General features: G+C 47.9%; 2 non-coding genes across 2 annotated transcripts; one reads left to right on the forward strand and one right to left on the reverse strand.

The window, feature by feature from the left end:
• Positions 1-3,994: 3,994 nt before the first annotated feature.
• On the reverse strand, positions 3,995-4,065 carry TRNAG-CCC. Its single transcript has one exon. It is a non-coding gene; the product is annotated as a tRNA-Gly (tRNA).
• Positions 4,066-7,203: 3,138 nt separating this feature from the next.
• On the forward strand, positions 7,204-7,274 carry TRNAG-CCC. Its single transcript has one exon. It is a non-coding gene; the product is annotated as a tRNA-Gly (tRNA).
• The last annotated feature ends 7,526 nt before the right edge of the window (positions 7,275-14,800 follow it).

The following is a 14,800-nucleotide window of genomic DNA, read 5'->3' on the forward strand; positions in this document are numbered from 1 at the left end:
TTAAAAGACTTAAGGGAAATGTATGTCTTGTAGTAATGATTTGCGTGGAGGGTGGGGGGAGGACTAGTCCTACAACCTTTAAAAAAAATTTTTTTTTAGAATTCAAAAATCTTCCTGCAAAGAAAGCTGAAGGACCAAAAAAGTTCATTCGAAAAAATGACTCCAAAGCCCAGAAATTTTAAAAGCGTCAAAAGATGGCAGAATTCCCCAACTTATTTTTATGAGTTTGGATTGAAACCAAAAACTTCCCAAAAGGCAACATGAAAAACAGAATTACAGGCCTGACTTATTGCTGAGTATACATAGCTACAAACATTCTTCAAAATATTGAATCTAGCTAGCTAGCTAGCTAATGTTTATTTTTGAGAGAGAGAGAGAGAGAGAAAACAAGGGTGGGGGGAGGGGCAGAGAGAGAGGGAGACACAGAAGGCACAGAGCCCGCCAAGCAGGGCTGGAACCCACCAACCCTGAGATATGAGCTGAGCTGAAGTCGGACGCTTAACCAGCTGAGCCACCCTCGACTCCCTGATTCCAGATGTATATTTAAAAATATGTTATGACAAAAATTGGTCTTAATCTAGGAAAACAGTTGATAATCATTAGAAAATAAATTAAGGGGCACTTGGGTGGCTCAGTCGGTTAAGTGCCCCACTCTTGATTTCAGCTCAGGTCATGATCTCAGGGTTTGTAACATAGAACCCGAGTTGGGCTCTGTGCTCACAACTCACAGTGCTGAGCCTGGTTGGGATTCTCTCTCTCTGCCCTTCCCCTGCTCCCATGTGCTCCTGTTCAACCGCTCTCTCTCTGTCTCTCTCTCTCTCTCTCTCTCACTCTCTCAAAATAAATAAACTTAAAAAGAAAATAAATTAATTCATCATATTAACAACTTAAAGGAGGAAAATCATCATCACTAAAACACAGAAAAGGTGTTTGAAGAAATTCATTATCAGTTTATGATTTTTAAAAACCTCTTAGCCTAACAGGAATAGAAGAGAACAGCCCTAATCTGCCTAAGGGTAGCTTCCAAACCAAAAACAAACAAAACACCTTCAGCACACATTACAGTTGATGATAAAATACTGATCTGTCCTCCCCGCCCCGCCCCCCCCCTTACCCGGTCAGGAACCATCAGAAAGCAGACGAATAGGCCACCTTGACCATTTCTCTTCACCCCTGTCATGGAGATCTTAGCCAGTGAGAAAAGGCAAGAAAAATGATGAGAAATGAAAAATGAAAAATGAATACTATCATTATTGGCATACATGAAATAAACTGCTGGAACTATAAAGAGAATTGAGTGTATTTTTGGTACATACACAAAATCAGAGAAAGGGGGCTATGATGAGGAATCAGAAAACGAAGGTATTGAAAACAGTATCAATGTTCAATGATCATAGCATATCATAATTCAATCCCAGGTACTGGGGTGGCGGGGGGTGGGGGAATATGATCCCTACCTCCACCATAACCCAAATCATTTCAATGTGGACCGGACACCGAAATGTGAAATGAACTCACAAGCGATTCCGGTTGCTATTAACGTAGCAGCGTATTCCTGTGATCTCAAATCTCAAGGGGAAGCAAGGATTTAAGAAATAAGACAAAAAGATGAATTCTTAGTGACGAGGCTGATCAAGTGGACTACCTCAAGAATCTCTGCTCACCAAAGCACAGAATCAAGGGTAAAAAGTCAAGTCACAATTTGAGCGAATATACTTGGCAGCCAAAGAGATTTAACGACTGCTTGCAAAACAAGAGGAAAAAGACCGACCTATAGAAAAGTCACCACGGTGGGGGGTGGGGGGAAACCTTATAGGAGAAAATTCAAGTGGCTAACAAACGTGTAACGGTGCTCCAATTCATAACCAGTAAGGGCTTTACAAAGGAAACCCCAATGAGAGAACATTACAGACAGGCAAATAACACCACTACTAATTAAATGGGGGTAGGGGACTAGGTAGAAGGTTCTGACCTGGTAAAGCATGGGAGTAAAGGGCTAATACTATTTTACTTCTTCATCTGTGTGCGGGTGACACAGGTGTGTGCATTACAATCAGTTGTTATGCTGTACACGCAGATTCTGTGCATTTTATGTATCTTACAATTTTTCAACACCCCTGCTCACACACACCCTGATGAATCCTATGAACAGAGAGAAGGTGGTTGAGATTCCAAGATTTTGTTTCACGAAGAAAGGTGTGGGCATCACTCTACCACATGCCTCCAAGGACAACCCTATGCAGACCAGATCCATGAAGTTGAGTTTTGGGTTGATGTGAAGCCAAAGAGTACTCTCCCAGAGCCAACCGTGATGGAAAATAATCTGTGAAGGCTAAATGCCTTTAGTTGTGTCATTTGAACACTCTGAAAAGGCTGTAGGCGGGAGCCATAACCTTTCAGATCTCTCCTCTGCTGTCTCATTGTTTAATTCACAATCCACACCTCCTTTTTTCTCCTCTCCTTTAAGCTCTCCAACATATTCTCTTGCAGTCCTGCCCTTGTGGGGTCTCCTCCCCGCCCCTCCCCCCCCCCCCCCCCCCCCGCGCCTTTCCTATATCTTCTTCATTGAAGATGGAGGCAAGAAGAGGGGGAGGAGGAGGAGACCGCCTGAAAACGGAACAAGTTTCTCACAGGCCTGGGAGAGGGTAAGGCAGGGAGGCAAAGACATGTGTTTTGTTTGTTTGTTTGTTTGTTTGTTTGTTTGTTTCCTTCCCAGCTAACAGTCAAGGGGAATTTTGAGGGGTTGTTACAGGCTTTAACGTCTTTACTCCATCCAGCAGGTAAGTCATCAGTTTCCTTTATGTAAATCAGAACTCCTCCTCCCTCCCCAGGCCCCACCCTTAGACCCTCATTCCTGTTGACAGAGAAAATTGTGTGGCACAGCTCAGAATGTATTCGTTAAAATTCCAGATTTCCAAGAATCTAAAAATAAATTAATGACTAAAACGACTTCAAGGGTTCCAACACAGTATGGCCATCGTTCTGCCCTCAAAAGTAGAAAGACAGCCTCAGAATAACAAAACTCTTGAAATTGAATAAATCAAGTTTAGTTTTAAAACGGAAAGGGCGGGGGGGGGGGGGAACTCCTCCCCCCCTCCCCCAAATCTTCGATTTTAAGCTACTGTTAGAGGAATCCGCCAGAGATTTTTCGGATGAAAATGAATCACCCGCAGTCTCCAACGCAGTCACGCACTTAGTGCCCTCAAATGGGAATCCTTTCGAAGGAGCGTCCAAGAGGTAGAAAACAAACCCGGATCAACAGTTCCCAGAGTCTTCAGTTCTTTTTCCCTTATTAAAAGTCTACTTTTCGGGCTAACACCTGTTGGGGCGCACTGCCAGGCACGCGGCATCCTCGCCGGAACGGCCACGCGCCCGCGGGACGCGCGCAGGCGGCGGCGGCTGATGACCTGAACCTACGCGTTTACAGCAGCTCCACGCGGGTCCACGCGGGTTCCTCCCTACCAGCCTCCACCTTTATTCAGGCTCAAGGGTGTCTGCAGGGCCCCGCGACTGCTGTCCTCCCGAGACACTTTGGTGTCTCGATCCTCGCTCTGCACTGAGACGTGGCCCGGCGGCCAACCCAAGGCCCAGCACGGGCATCGGTGACCTGGTGGCTCTTTGGGTTCCGCGGCTCCCCCAGGGCGAGGCTGAAGGTAACTGTGGTCTTAGATCCAAAGAGTCTAAACCGCAGACCCCGCGGTGTCGCCTGCGGGGGGCGGGGGGCGGGGGGAAGAAAGGTACCAACCCGGGAGCGAGCTGGTCGCCGCGCGGCACGCCGAATGCACTTACGCATTTAGGCACAACCCCAGTGTAGGTCGACTGCTTAGTCAAGCTTTCTGCTCAGAAGCCATCCTGCGGAGTTTGGTTCTCATTTTCCTACTCCTGGAAGCCAGAATCACGAGATGCTCGGACTTGCCTTGTGCAACAGGTAAAGCAAAGAGGAGGCGCCTCCTGAAACGAGAAGGGGCGCGGCCAAAAGGAAAGCAGGACAGGATGCATTGGCCGGGAATCGAACCCGGGTCTCCCGCGTGGGAGGCGAGAATTCTACCACTGAACCACCAATGCTTCGCTCTGGGCCAGGTGCGTGATGGGTCTGTGGAAACAACCTCCAGAGCGACTCCCAGCTAGGGCGCCGGGCGATTTCAAAGGTTCCAGAACAGGTTTGCGCGGTCGTCTTTGCAGCACGGAGCTAACTCACCCACAGGCACTCGAAGCAAAGGCTTCAGAAGGAGACTTCCATCCAACACAATTTCAAAATAAACGGTTTCGTCGGCTCACATCACAACTCTGAGAAAGGCTCTTCCCGACTGGCCAACAGACCCCGGCAGGAGAACGCCGGAAAGTCATCCAGACCCCTTGATGATGACCCTGAACCTTCCACCGTCAACCTCCAACATGTCACTCTAGACAGTCTGAGAAAGTAATGTGACTTGCCAGCTTAGGCAAGTAAAATTCTAACTCGGGGAAGAAATAAGAAGCAGAAGTCGACTGGCAGTAGAAGGAGGAAAGGGCGGGTATCTGAACGCTATTCTGAAAGCTCTGTCCTGTAAAGCAACTTTCTGCTTCTGTACTATGTTGGGAGCACTTCTGTCCTGTTTACCTGGATGCTTTCATTTTGTGGCTTCCCATTCCTAGGCTTTTGTTCTATGCTGTGGGCGCTTCCACCCTGTTTACCTAATCTTGGCTGCTTTCACCCTAAACCTTTTAACCCATTGATGCAAGCTCAGGGAATTCCTAAACTTATACCCCACAAGTATGTCCATGTGTGTATTTGTGAAGGAGAGGAGAGAGAAAGTTTCCCAATTTGCTTCTCTCTCTCTCATTGTCTAACATCCTTAGAATATAGAGTATTCTAGGACACCATGATACCCCTCGATCTTTTGTTCACATACACAACTTAGGTTTCCCATGAATATGAATAATTTTCTTATGAAAAATGTCAAAATCTGGGCTCCTGGGTGGCTCCGTCAGTTAAGTGTCTGACTCCTGGTTTCAGGTCATGATCTCACGGGTTGTGAGTTTGAGCCTGGCATCAGGATCTGTGCTGACAGTGTAGAGCCTGCTTGGGATTCTGTCTCTCTGCCCCTACCCCACTCATGATCTCTCTCAAAATAAATAAACTTAAAAAGTTTTTTTTTAATGTCAAAATAAAAGGGGACATATCACACACTCAATTCAGATACTCAGGAAAGTATTTCCCCCCCCCCCAAAAAAAAAAAGACTTCTGAATGGAGACCTGTAGAATGAAATGAATTGGAAGAACAAAGAGGGCATTGTGGGAAACCATTCCCTTGGGGAGGGAAGCCAGCACCTGGAGGTGAGATCCTTCCTGACCTGTCAAGCACTTCACTGTTGCCAGTCCTGACAATCAGCAAGAGATATTCAGATGATGAGGATGGGCGGAGGTAGAGTACATGTCATATAGGTATCAAGACACTATAGTGAAGGAATCTGAGGACATGGGTGGCTTTAGGTTACAGATATGCCCAGATTTAGGCTGTGGAAGGGTCACTCATGATGCAGTGTGCCAAATGGATGGGAGTAAAATAGACTGGCTCTAAGGTCGCTGGATCCGGTTGTATTAAATTAGGACGGAGCTGATGGACGGAAGGGTGCACTCATAAAGTGGCAGTAAGCCAGCGGTGAACCCAGTAAAGTTAGGGACTATCTACTGATGATACTCGACATGCATTTGCATGCCAAGAGGGTGAGAGAGTACATCTCAAGAGGGCAGCAAGATCTGGTTTGGGCACAGAATGGGTGGTGGTGGGAGTACATGTTCTAGGTGAGGGCAGGAACTGATTTGGCTGTTGTTTTGATGATTGACTAAAACACTCAAGATAATGCACTGCTACATTTTGGGACACACTGTGCCTGGGTCTGATCTTAGAGGTACAGATGGTGGTGTGTGATGCTGACAGGGAACTCCCTGGTGCCTTGAGTTTTAGCACTTGTGACTCTGAGATGCATTGGAGGCAGTGACTTGTAAATCAGAAGGTGCAGGTCTGTAGTTTCAAAAGAGATGCGGGGATAAACGTACCCCTGGTTGATGCAGGTGGTAATTGAAAGTGTGTTGGCCAGAGCCGGTGTGAGTCCCGGATGTTGGGCAGAGGGCAGAGGGAGCCAAAGCTCTTCAAGGTCGAGGTGAGGGTCCTTTTCCTTATTGAGCTCAAGTTTATGACTCCGCCTCCACCTAGCTTGCCTTCTTCTAGCAAGAGACCTGTCATGGCACCTCTGTGGCTCCTGTCCTTCAAAAAGTCATAATGATTCCTAGTCCGAAGGGTGGGGGAGCTCTCCAGTTCCTAGCTTCAGTTTAATTTCCCCAGGGAAAACTGGGGAAGGAACTCTCCTATCTTTCAAGATCATCAAAGGACCAACATGTTAACATTTCAACCATCGATATTTTTGCTAAAAATTAGCCTGCTCCTTATAAAGCCAGTATACCAAGACCTGTTCTTCATATACATCTCACAGTCACCAATGCTACAGCTCGGTGCAACAGGGGGTCCAATTCAGATTAGAATTTCCAAAACAATCATCAGCCACAAGCTCAATATGAACCTTTTCGTAATTATGATATATCTCATATCCATTAAATGCTTTGAACACCGTAAAAGACAGCCGAGTGTTATTGTTATAATGATTACAAGACTGACTCATTTATTCCTGTAAAAAAAGACAAAAACAAAAAACAAAAACAAAGCCCTAACTCACTTGACCAAAATGCGTTTCTTCATTAGCTCGGTACAGATTCCCGCCCTTTCCTCCTTCTACTGCCAGTCGACTTCTGCTTCTTATTTCTTCCCCGAGTTAGAATTTTACTTGCCTAAACTGGCAAGTCACATTACTTTCTCAGACTGTCTAGAGTGACATGTTGGAGGTTGACGGTGGAAGGTTCAGGGTCATCATCAAGGGGTCTGGATGACTTTCCGGCGTTCTCCTGCCGGGGTCTGTTGGCCAGTCGGGAAGAGCCTTTCTCAGAGTTGTGATGTGAGCCGACGAAACCGTTTATTTTGAAATTGTGTTGGATGGAAGTCTCCTTCTGAAGCCTTTGCTTCGAGTGCCTGTGGGTGAGTTAGCTCCGTGCTGCAAAGACGACCGCGCAAACCTGTTCTGGAACCTTTGAAATCGCCCGGCGCCCTAGCTGGGAGTCGCTCTGGAGGTTGTTTCCACAGACCCATCACGCACCTGGCCCAGAGCGAAGCATTGGTGGTTCAGTGGTAGAATTCTCGCCTCCCACGCGGGAGACCCGGGTTCGATTCCCGGCCAATGCATCCTGTCCTGCTTTCCTTTTGGCCGCGCCCCTTCTCGTTTCAGGAGGCGCCTCCTCTTTGCTTTACCTGTTGCACAAGGCAAGTCCGAGCATCTCGTGATTCTGGCTTCCAGGAGTAGGAAAATGAGAACCAAACTCCGCAGGATGGCTTCTGAGCAGAAAGCTTGACTAAGCAGTCGACCTACACTGGGGTTGTGCCTAAATGCGTAAGTGCATTCGGCGTGCCGCGCGGCGACCAGCTCGCTCCCGGGTTGGTACCTTTCTTCCCCCCGCCCCCCGCCCCCCGCAGGCGACACCGCGGGGTCTGCGGTTTAGACTCTTTGGATCTAAGACCACAGTTACCTTCAGCCTCGCCCTGGGGGAGCCGCGGAACCCAAAGAGCCACCAGGTCACCGATGCCCGTGCTGGGCCTTGGGTTGGCCGCCGGGCCACGTCTCAGTGCAGAGCGAGGATCGAGACACCAAAGTGTCTCGGGAGGACAGCAGTCGCGGGGCCCTGCAGACACCCTTGAGCCTGAATAAAGGTGGAGGCTGGTAGGGAGGAACCCGCGTGGACCCGCGTGGAGCTGCTGTAAACGCGTAGGTTCAGGTCATCAGCCGCCGCCGCCTGCGCGCGTCCCGCGGGCGCGTGGCCGTTCCGGCGAGGATGCCGCGTGCCTGGCAGTGCGCCCCAACAGGTGTTAGCCCGAAAAGTAGACTTTTAATAAGGGAAAAAGAACTGAAGACTCTGGGAACTGTTGATCCGGGTTTGTTTTCTACCTCTTGGACGCTCCTTCGAAAGGATTCCCATTTGAGGGCACTAAGTGCGTGACTGCGTTGGAGACTGCGGGTGATTCATTTTCATCCGAAAAATCTCTGGCGGATTCCTCTAACAGTAGCTTAAAATCGAAGATTTGGGGGAGGGGGGGAGGAGTTCCCCCCCCCCCCCCGCCCTTTCCGTTTTAAAACTAAACTTGATTTATTCAATTTCAAGAGTTTTGTTATTCTGAGGCTGTCTTTCTACTTTTGAGGGCAGAACGATGGCCATACTGTGTTGGAACCCTTGAAGTCGTTTTAGTCATTAATTTATTTTTAGATTCTTGGAAATCTGGAATTTTAACGAATACATTCTGAGCTGTGCCACACAATTTTCTCTGTCAACAGGAATGAGGGTCTAAGGGTGGGGCCTGGGGAGGGAGGAGGAGTTCTGATTTACATAAAGGAAACTGATGACTTACCTGCTGGATGGAGTAAAGACGTTAAAGCCTGTAACAACCCCTCAAAATTCCCCTTGACTGTTAGCTGGGAAGGAAACAAACAAACAAACAAACAAACAAACAAACAAAACACATGTCTTTGCCTCCCTGCCTTACCCTCTCCCAGGCCTGTGAGAAACTTGTTCCGTTTTCAGGCGGTCTCCTCCTCCTCCCCCTCTTCTTGCCTCCATCTTCAATGAAGAAGATATAGGAAAGGCGCGGGGGGGGGGGGGGGGGGGAGGGGCGGGGAGGAGACCCCACAAGGGCAGGACTGCAAGAGAATATGTTGGAGAGCTTAAAGGAGAGGAGAAAAAAGGAGGTGTGGATTGTGAATTAAACAATGAGACAGCAGAGGAGAGATCTGAAAGGTTATGGCTCCCGCCTACAGCCTTTTCAGAGTGTTCAAATGACACAACTAAAGGCATTTAGCCTTCACAGATTATTTTCCATCACGGTTGGCTCTGGGAGAGTACTCTTTGGCTTCACATCAACCCAAAACTCAACTTCATGGATCTGGTCTGCATAGGGTTGTCCTTGGAGGCATGTGGTAGAGTGATGCCCACACCTTTCTTCGTGAAACAAAATCTTGGAATCTCAACCACCTTCTCTCTGTTCATAGGATTCATCAGGGTGTGTGTGAGCAGGGGTGTTGAAAAATTGTAAGATACATAAAATGCACAGAATCTGCGTGTACAGCATAACAACTGATTGTAATGCACACACCTGTGTCACCCGCACACAGATGAAGAAGTAAAATAGTATTAGCCCTTTACTCCCATGCTTTACCAGGTCAGAACCTTCTACCTAGTCCCCTACCCCCATTTAATTAGTAGTGGTGTTATTTGCCTGTCTGTAATGTTCTCTCATTGGGGTTTCCTTTGTAAAGCCCTTACTGGTTATGAATTGGAGCACCGTTACACGTTTGTTAGCCACTTGAATTTTCTCCTATAAGGTTTCCCCCCACCCCCCACCGTGGTGACTTTTCTATAGGTCGGTCTTTTTCCTCTTGTTTTGCAAGCAGTCGTTAAATCTCTTTGGCTGCCAAGTATATTCGCTCAAATTGTGACTTGACTTTTTACCCTTGATTCTGTGCTTTGGTGAGCAGAGATTCTTGAGGTAGTCCACTTGATCAGCCTCGTCACTAAGAATTCATCTTTTTGTCTTATTTCTTAAATCCTTGCTTCCCCTTGAGATTTGAGATCACAGGAATACGCTGCTACGTTAATAGCAACCGGAATCGCTTGTGAGTTCATTTCACATTTCGGTGTCCGGTCCACATTGAAATGATTTGGGTTATGGTGGAGGTAGGGATCATATTCCCCCACCCCCCGCCACCCCAGTACCTGGGATTGAATTATGATATGCTATGATCATTGAACATTGATACTGTTTTCAATACCTTCGTTTTCTGATTCCTCATCATAGCCCCCTTTCTCTGATTTTGTGTATGTACCAAAAATACACTCAATTCTCTTTATAGTTCCAGCAGTTTATTTCATGTATGCCAATAATGATAGTATTCATTTTTCATTTTTCATTTCTCATCATTTTTCTTGCCTTTTCTCACTGGCTAAGATCTCCATGACAGGGGTGAAGAGAAATGGTCAAGGTGGCCTATTCGTCTGCTTTCTGATGGTTCCTGACCGGGTAAGGGGGGGGCGGGGCGGGGAGGACAGATCAGTATTTTATCATCAACTGTAATGTGTGCTGAAGGTGTTTTGTTTGTTTTTGGTTTGGAAGCTACCCTTAGGCAGATTAGGGCTGTTCTCTTCTATTCCTGTTAGGCTAAGAGGTTTTTAAAAATCATAAACTGATAATGAATTTCTTCAAACACCTTTTCTGTGTTTTAGTGATGATGATTTTCCTCCTTTAAGTTGTTAATATGATGAATTAATTTATTTTCTTTTTAAGTTTATTTATTTTGAGAGAGTGAGAGAGAGAGAGAGAGAGAGACAGAGAGAGAGCGGTTGAACAGGAGCACATGGGAGCAGGGGAAGGGCAGAGAGAGAGAATCCCAACCAGGCTCAGCACTGTGAGTTGTGAGCACAGAGCCCAACTCGGGTTCTATGTTACAAACCCTGAGATCATGACCTGAGCTGAAATCAAGAGTGGGGCACTTAACCGACTGAGCCACCCAAGTGCCCCTTAATTTATTTTCTAATGATTATCAACTGTTTTCCTAGATTAAGACCAATTTTTGTCATAACATATTTTTAAATATACATCTGGAATCAGGGAGTCGAGGGTGGCTCAGCTGGTTAAGCGTCCGACTTCAGCTCAGCTCATATCTCAGGGTTGGTGGGTTCCAGCCCTGCTTGGCGGGCTCTGTGCCTTCTGTGTCTCCCTCTCTCTCTGCCCCTCCCCCCACCCTTGTTTTCTCTCTCTCTCTCTCTCTCAAAAATAAACATTAGCTAGCTAGCTAGCTAGATTCAATATTTTGAAGAATGTTTGTAGCTATGTATACTCAGCAATAAGTCAGGCCTGTAATTCTGTTTTTCATGTTGCCTTTTGGGAAGTTTTTGGTTTCAATCCAAACTCATAAAAATAAGTTGGGGAATTCTGCCATCTTTTGACGCTTTTAAAATTTCTGGGCTTTGGAGTCATTTTTTCGAATGAACTTTTTTGGTCCTTCAGCTTTCTTTGCAGGAAGATTTTTGAATTCTAAAAAAAAATTTTTTTTAAAGGTTGTAGGACTAGTCCTCCCCCCACCCTCCACGCAAATCATTACTACAAGACATACATTTCCCTTAAGTCTTTTAATTGGTTGGTATATGTGTGTTTATAATATCCATTTACTGTTTCCTTAAGTCTACCAGTTCAGTAGTAGTGACTTCTTTCTTCCCTCCTCCCAGTTTTAGCAGAGTAGTGTTTTTCAAAGATCCAACCATTGACTTTTCTCTTTTGTATATTTATTTCTAATTTTCTTTTTTCTTTGTATTTATTTTTTAACTTTGTTTCTTATTTTCAAAGTCCTACTTTTGTATATAATTTCTGCTCCTACCTGCCCTTGTTGTTGTTATTCTTTCTGTAACTCTTTGAGATGGAGATTTAGCTCATTAGCAATCAGCCCTAACTGTCTCGATTTACACTTAAGGCTGTGTATTGTCCCCTGAAGACTGGTTTCACCACACCTTGTGCAGGAGATGCAGTATTTCCAGTTTTGTTTGACTCAGAATATTTCCTAATTTCCATCCTCATGTCTGATTTGATACGAGGATTGATAGAAGCATCTCTAAAATTCTAGATCCATGAGATTTTGTTCTTACGTCTTATAACTGAGTTCTAGATGCTAGCTGATTCTCTGGAAGTGTTATTGGAAGGTGGGTACCTCTATAGCCCTCTACAGCCCTCGGATGAGTACGTTCTCCTTTGAATATATTCCCCTGTGGCAGGCCCTTGGGGTTTGTTACTGACTAGGGAACAGACCACACCAACTTGGCGTCCTAAGGCTTCCCAGACTACCCAGGCTATGTGTACTCAAGGCTAAATCCACTAGAGGTCAGGCCCATGGCCACAGTTTCCTCATGGGCCTTTTATTTTATTCTATTTTATTTTGTTTTTAAATGTGTATTCATTTTTGAGAGAGAGACAGAGACAGAGACAGAGACAGAGACAGAGAGAATACTAACCAGGCCTCTCACACTGTCGGTGCAAAGAACGACATGAGGCTTGAACCAACAAACTGTGAGATCATGACCTGAGCCAAAGTCGGACGCTCAACTGACTGAGCCACCCAGATGCCCCTATTTTATTGTACTTTTAAAGATTTTATTTTTAAGTAACCTCTGTGGGGCCGTAACTTACAACCCCGAGGATCAGGAGTCACCTGCCCTACCCAGTGAGCCAGCCAGCCGCCACTTGCTTGCTTGCTTGCTTGCTCGCTCATTCATTCATTCATTCATTCATTCATTCTCATGGGCTTTTTAAACTTTCCTTTTCCTTATACTGCTTGTAGAGCCAAGGCTGCCTTCCTTGTCCAAAGAGCCCTGGGACTTGCAGGGGTAGGAGTGATGCAGCAGGACTAGATGGCATCATCACTCCTACCCCCAAGGGCTTAGGACTTTAGGGTCCCACCTTAATGTAGTGGGGACCTCCTCTAATACTTCTCAAGTGAGCCTGGGACTGAAAGCATCTGTGTCTTCCGTGTTCCTCGCTCTCAAGGTCCCCAAACACGAAGACAAAAGAAGGTATCTTGGCAATCCACCTAGGAACGTAAGGAGCTTTGATGCCTCTATTTTCAATTTTTGTGCTGGCACCTGCAAGCTTGCCATCTGCCTTTAGGCTCTATGTTTTGAAAGGTACCAACTGAGCTTAAGGAAACACACACACACACACACACACACACACACACACACACACACCAAAAGCACCTCTTAAACCAACATGAAATAGATTGTATTTTCTGACTTTGAAAACTATGCCTTCAGCATCACCCAGATGGCAGGGATGTATTTAAAAATCCCGCACCTCTTGGAGTGACACGCTAGAGAAGGGAAGCCTGTGAGAACCATGCGGTGCCTCTTGACCACCAGGTTATATCCTGCACCTCCAACACACCATCCATGTTTCGTCCAGGCAGCCTCTTAAAAAGCGGTCACTTGATGCCACCCTGCACATGAGCCCGGGGTGTGAGTACAAACAAAAGGGAGAGAAGGTAATTCTGGCCCTCGGTTTGACAACGCTACGGAGAAAGAGCCACAAAGTACACAGGGTCAAACAACCAAACCAAAACAAAACAAAAACAAAAGACAAAAAAACCCCACCTACCGGGTTAAGGGATTCTGGGACCCCCCCCTGCCCCTCGTATAGGCCTGTGGGGGAGGGGAGGGAGGGAGGACGTGAGCCCCAAGGTTTCCCGAAGGGCTCTCTGGACCCCGCGCAATGTCGGTGCTAAAGAAAGAGGGGCAGAAAGAGGCACGGGACAATTTTCTCCGGCTTCGAGGACAGCGTCTCCGGCGGGCCGGCACGGGAGCAAGGGAAGTAGTCCTACCACCTAAGAGAGCAGGGGGAGAACATGGAGAGGCCACCGAAAGCGGTCCCCCACCAACAGGCGGGGCGCAGCTGAGTTGAGGGCACCGCAGGCGCCAGGACAACGGGAGGGCCACAGCCGAGCCTCGGCTCCGGGAAGACCACCTTTGGGGCCACGATTCTCCCCTATGGTGTGAGCGTGGGCTCGCCAAGCACACTGCACACTTCTGTCCCCGCTTGGTTCGCTCAGGGTCACCGGCCTCCCCCTCCCCCCAACCCTCGCCCTTCTTCCAAACCACTCTCCCCAAAGAGTTCAGGCGACTCCCTCCACCTCCCCGCTCCCACCCCTTGCCCGCTAACCGCCCCCCACCCCACCCCTTAAGCGGTCGGTCTCTCAGCAGCGGCTCCACACCCACCGACCCGCAGCCCCTGCGCTGCCGCCTCTGCAGTCCAGGTCCGCAGCAACTCCCCCTGCCCTCGCTCGCTCTCCTCGTGCCTCACAGTGGACATCGCATGTACCCCAACAGGTCTTCGGAGCCGGTATGGAAGGGAAAAAGGAAAACGTGCCCAGGGCCTGGTGTATAGAGTCTACGGGGGCGTTAAATGCAACAGCCCTTGTAGAAACGGATTTGACTGTGATGTCATCGTTTTGACATCCTGGTGTTGATGCTCACTCCTACCCCGGCTTACGGCAGCGACAACAGTTTTCCATTTTGTGCGCACTTGACATGCTGCCTTTGTTGGGTCACTTAACATCACCTGGCTAGACCGCTTAGTCTGCGAATGGGACAGCCTTCCAGGAGGACCCGTTCCCCTCCCACCGCTCCCCTCCCCTGCCTCTCAGGCCGGGAGGGTATCGCGTCCAGGCACCTCTCCCAAACGCCAAGTAAGCCTTTTATGCGCGGACGGAGCTGAGAGGCTCGGCCCACCAGCCGGTGTCCAGGGGTCCACAGCAACACCGCGACGTGCTTGGCCTCCAGAACTCGGTCGGATCTGCGTCCCTGGGGCGGTCCCACAGGAATCTGAACCTCCGCACGACAGTGTGAACCCAAGCCAGATGCTTAGTCGCTCTCTGAGGCCACTCCTGGGGGCGGCTGACTTGGAGCCCAGCAAGCACAGTGCGCCGTGTAGAGCGGCCTGGCGTCCTTTCCCCGGAGCGCTGAAGGTGAAGGAAGAGTCGGTGCGGTGCGCAGCGCAGATGACGGCCAGCACAGCTCCGGGGATGAAAAGAAGATTGGGGCACCAAAAAAACCAAAAAACCAAAGCCCAACAACCAGCCTACAAAACCAAAAGCCAAAAAAAAAAAAAAAAAAAAAATGCCCCGC

The sequence above is a fragment of the Prionailurus bengalensis genome, unplaced genomic scaffold, assembly GCF_016509475.1.
Source record: "Prionailurus bengalensis isolate Pbe53 unplaced genomic scaffold, Fcat_Pben_1.1_paternal_pri Un_scaffold_98, whole genome shotgun sequence".
NCBI classification, from domain to species: Eukaryota; Metazoa; Chordata; class Mammalia; order Carnivora; family Felidae; genus Prionailurus; species Prionailurus bengalensis.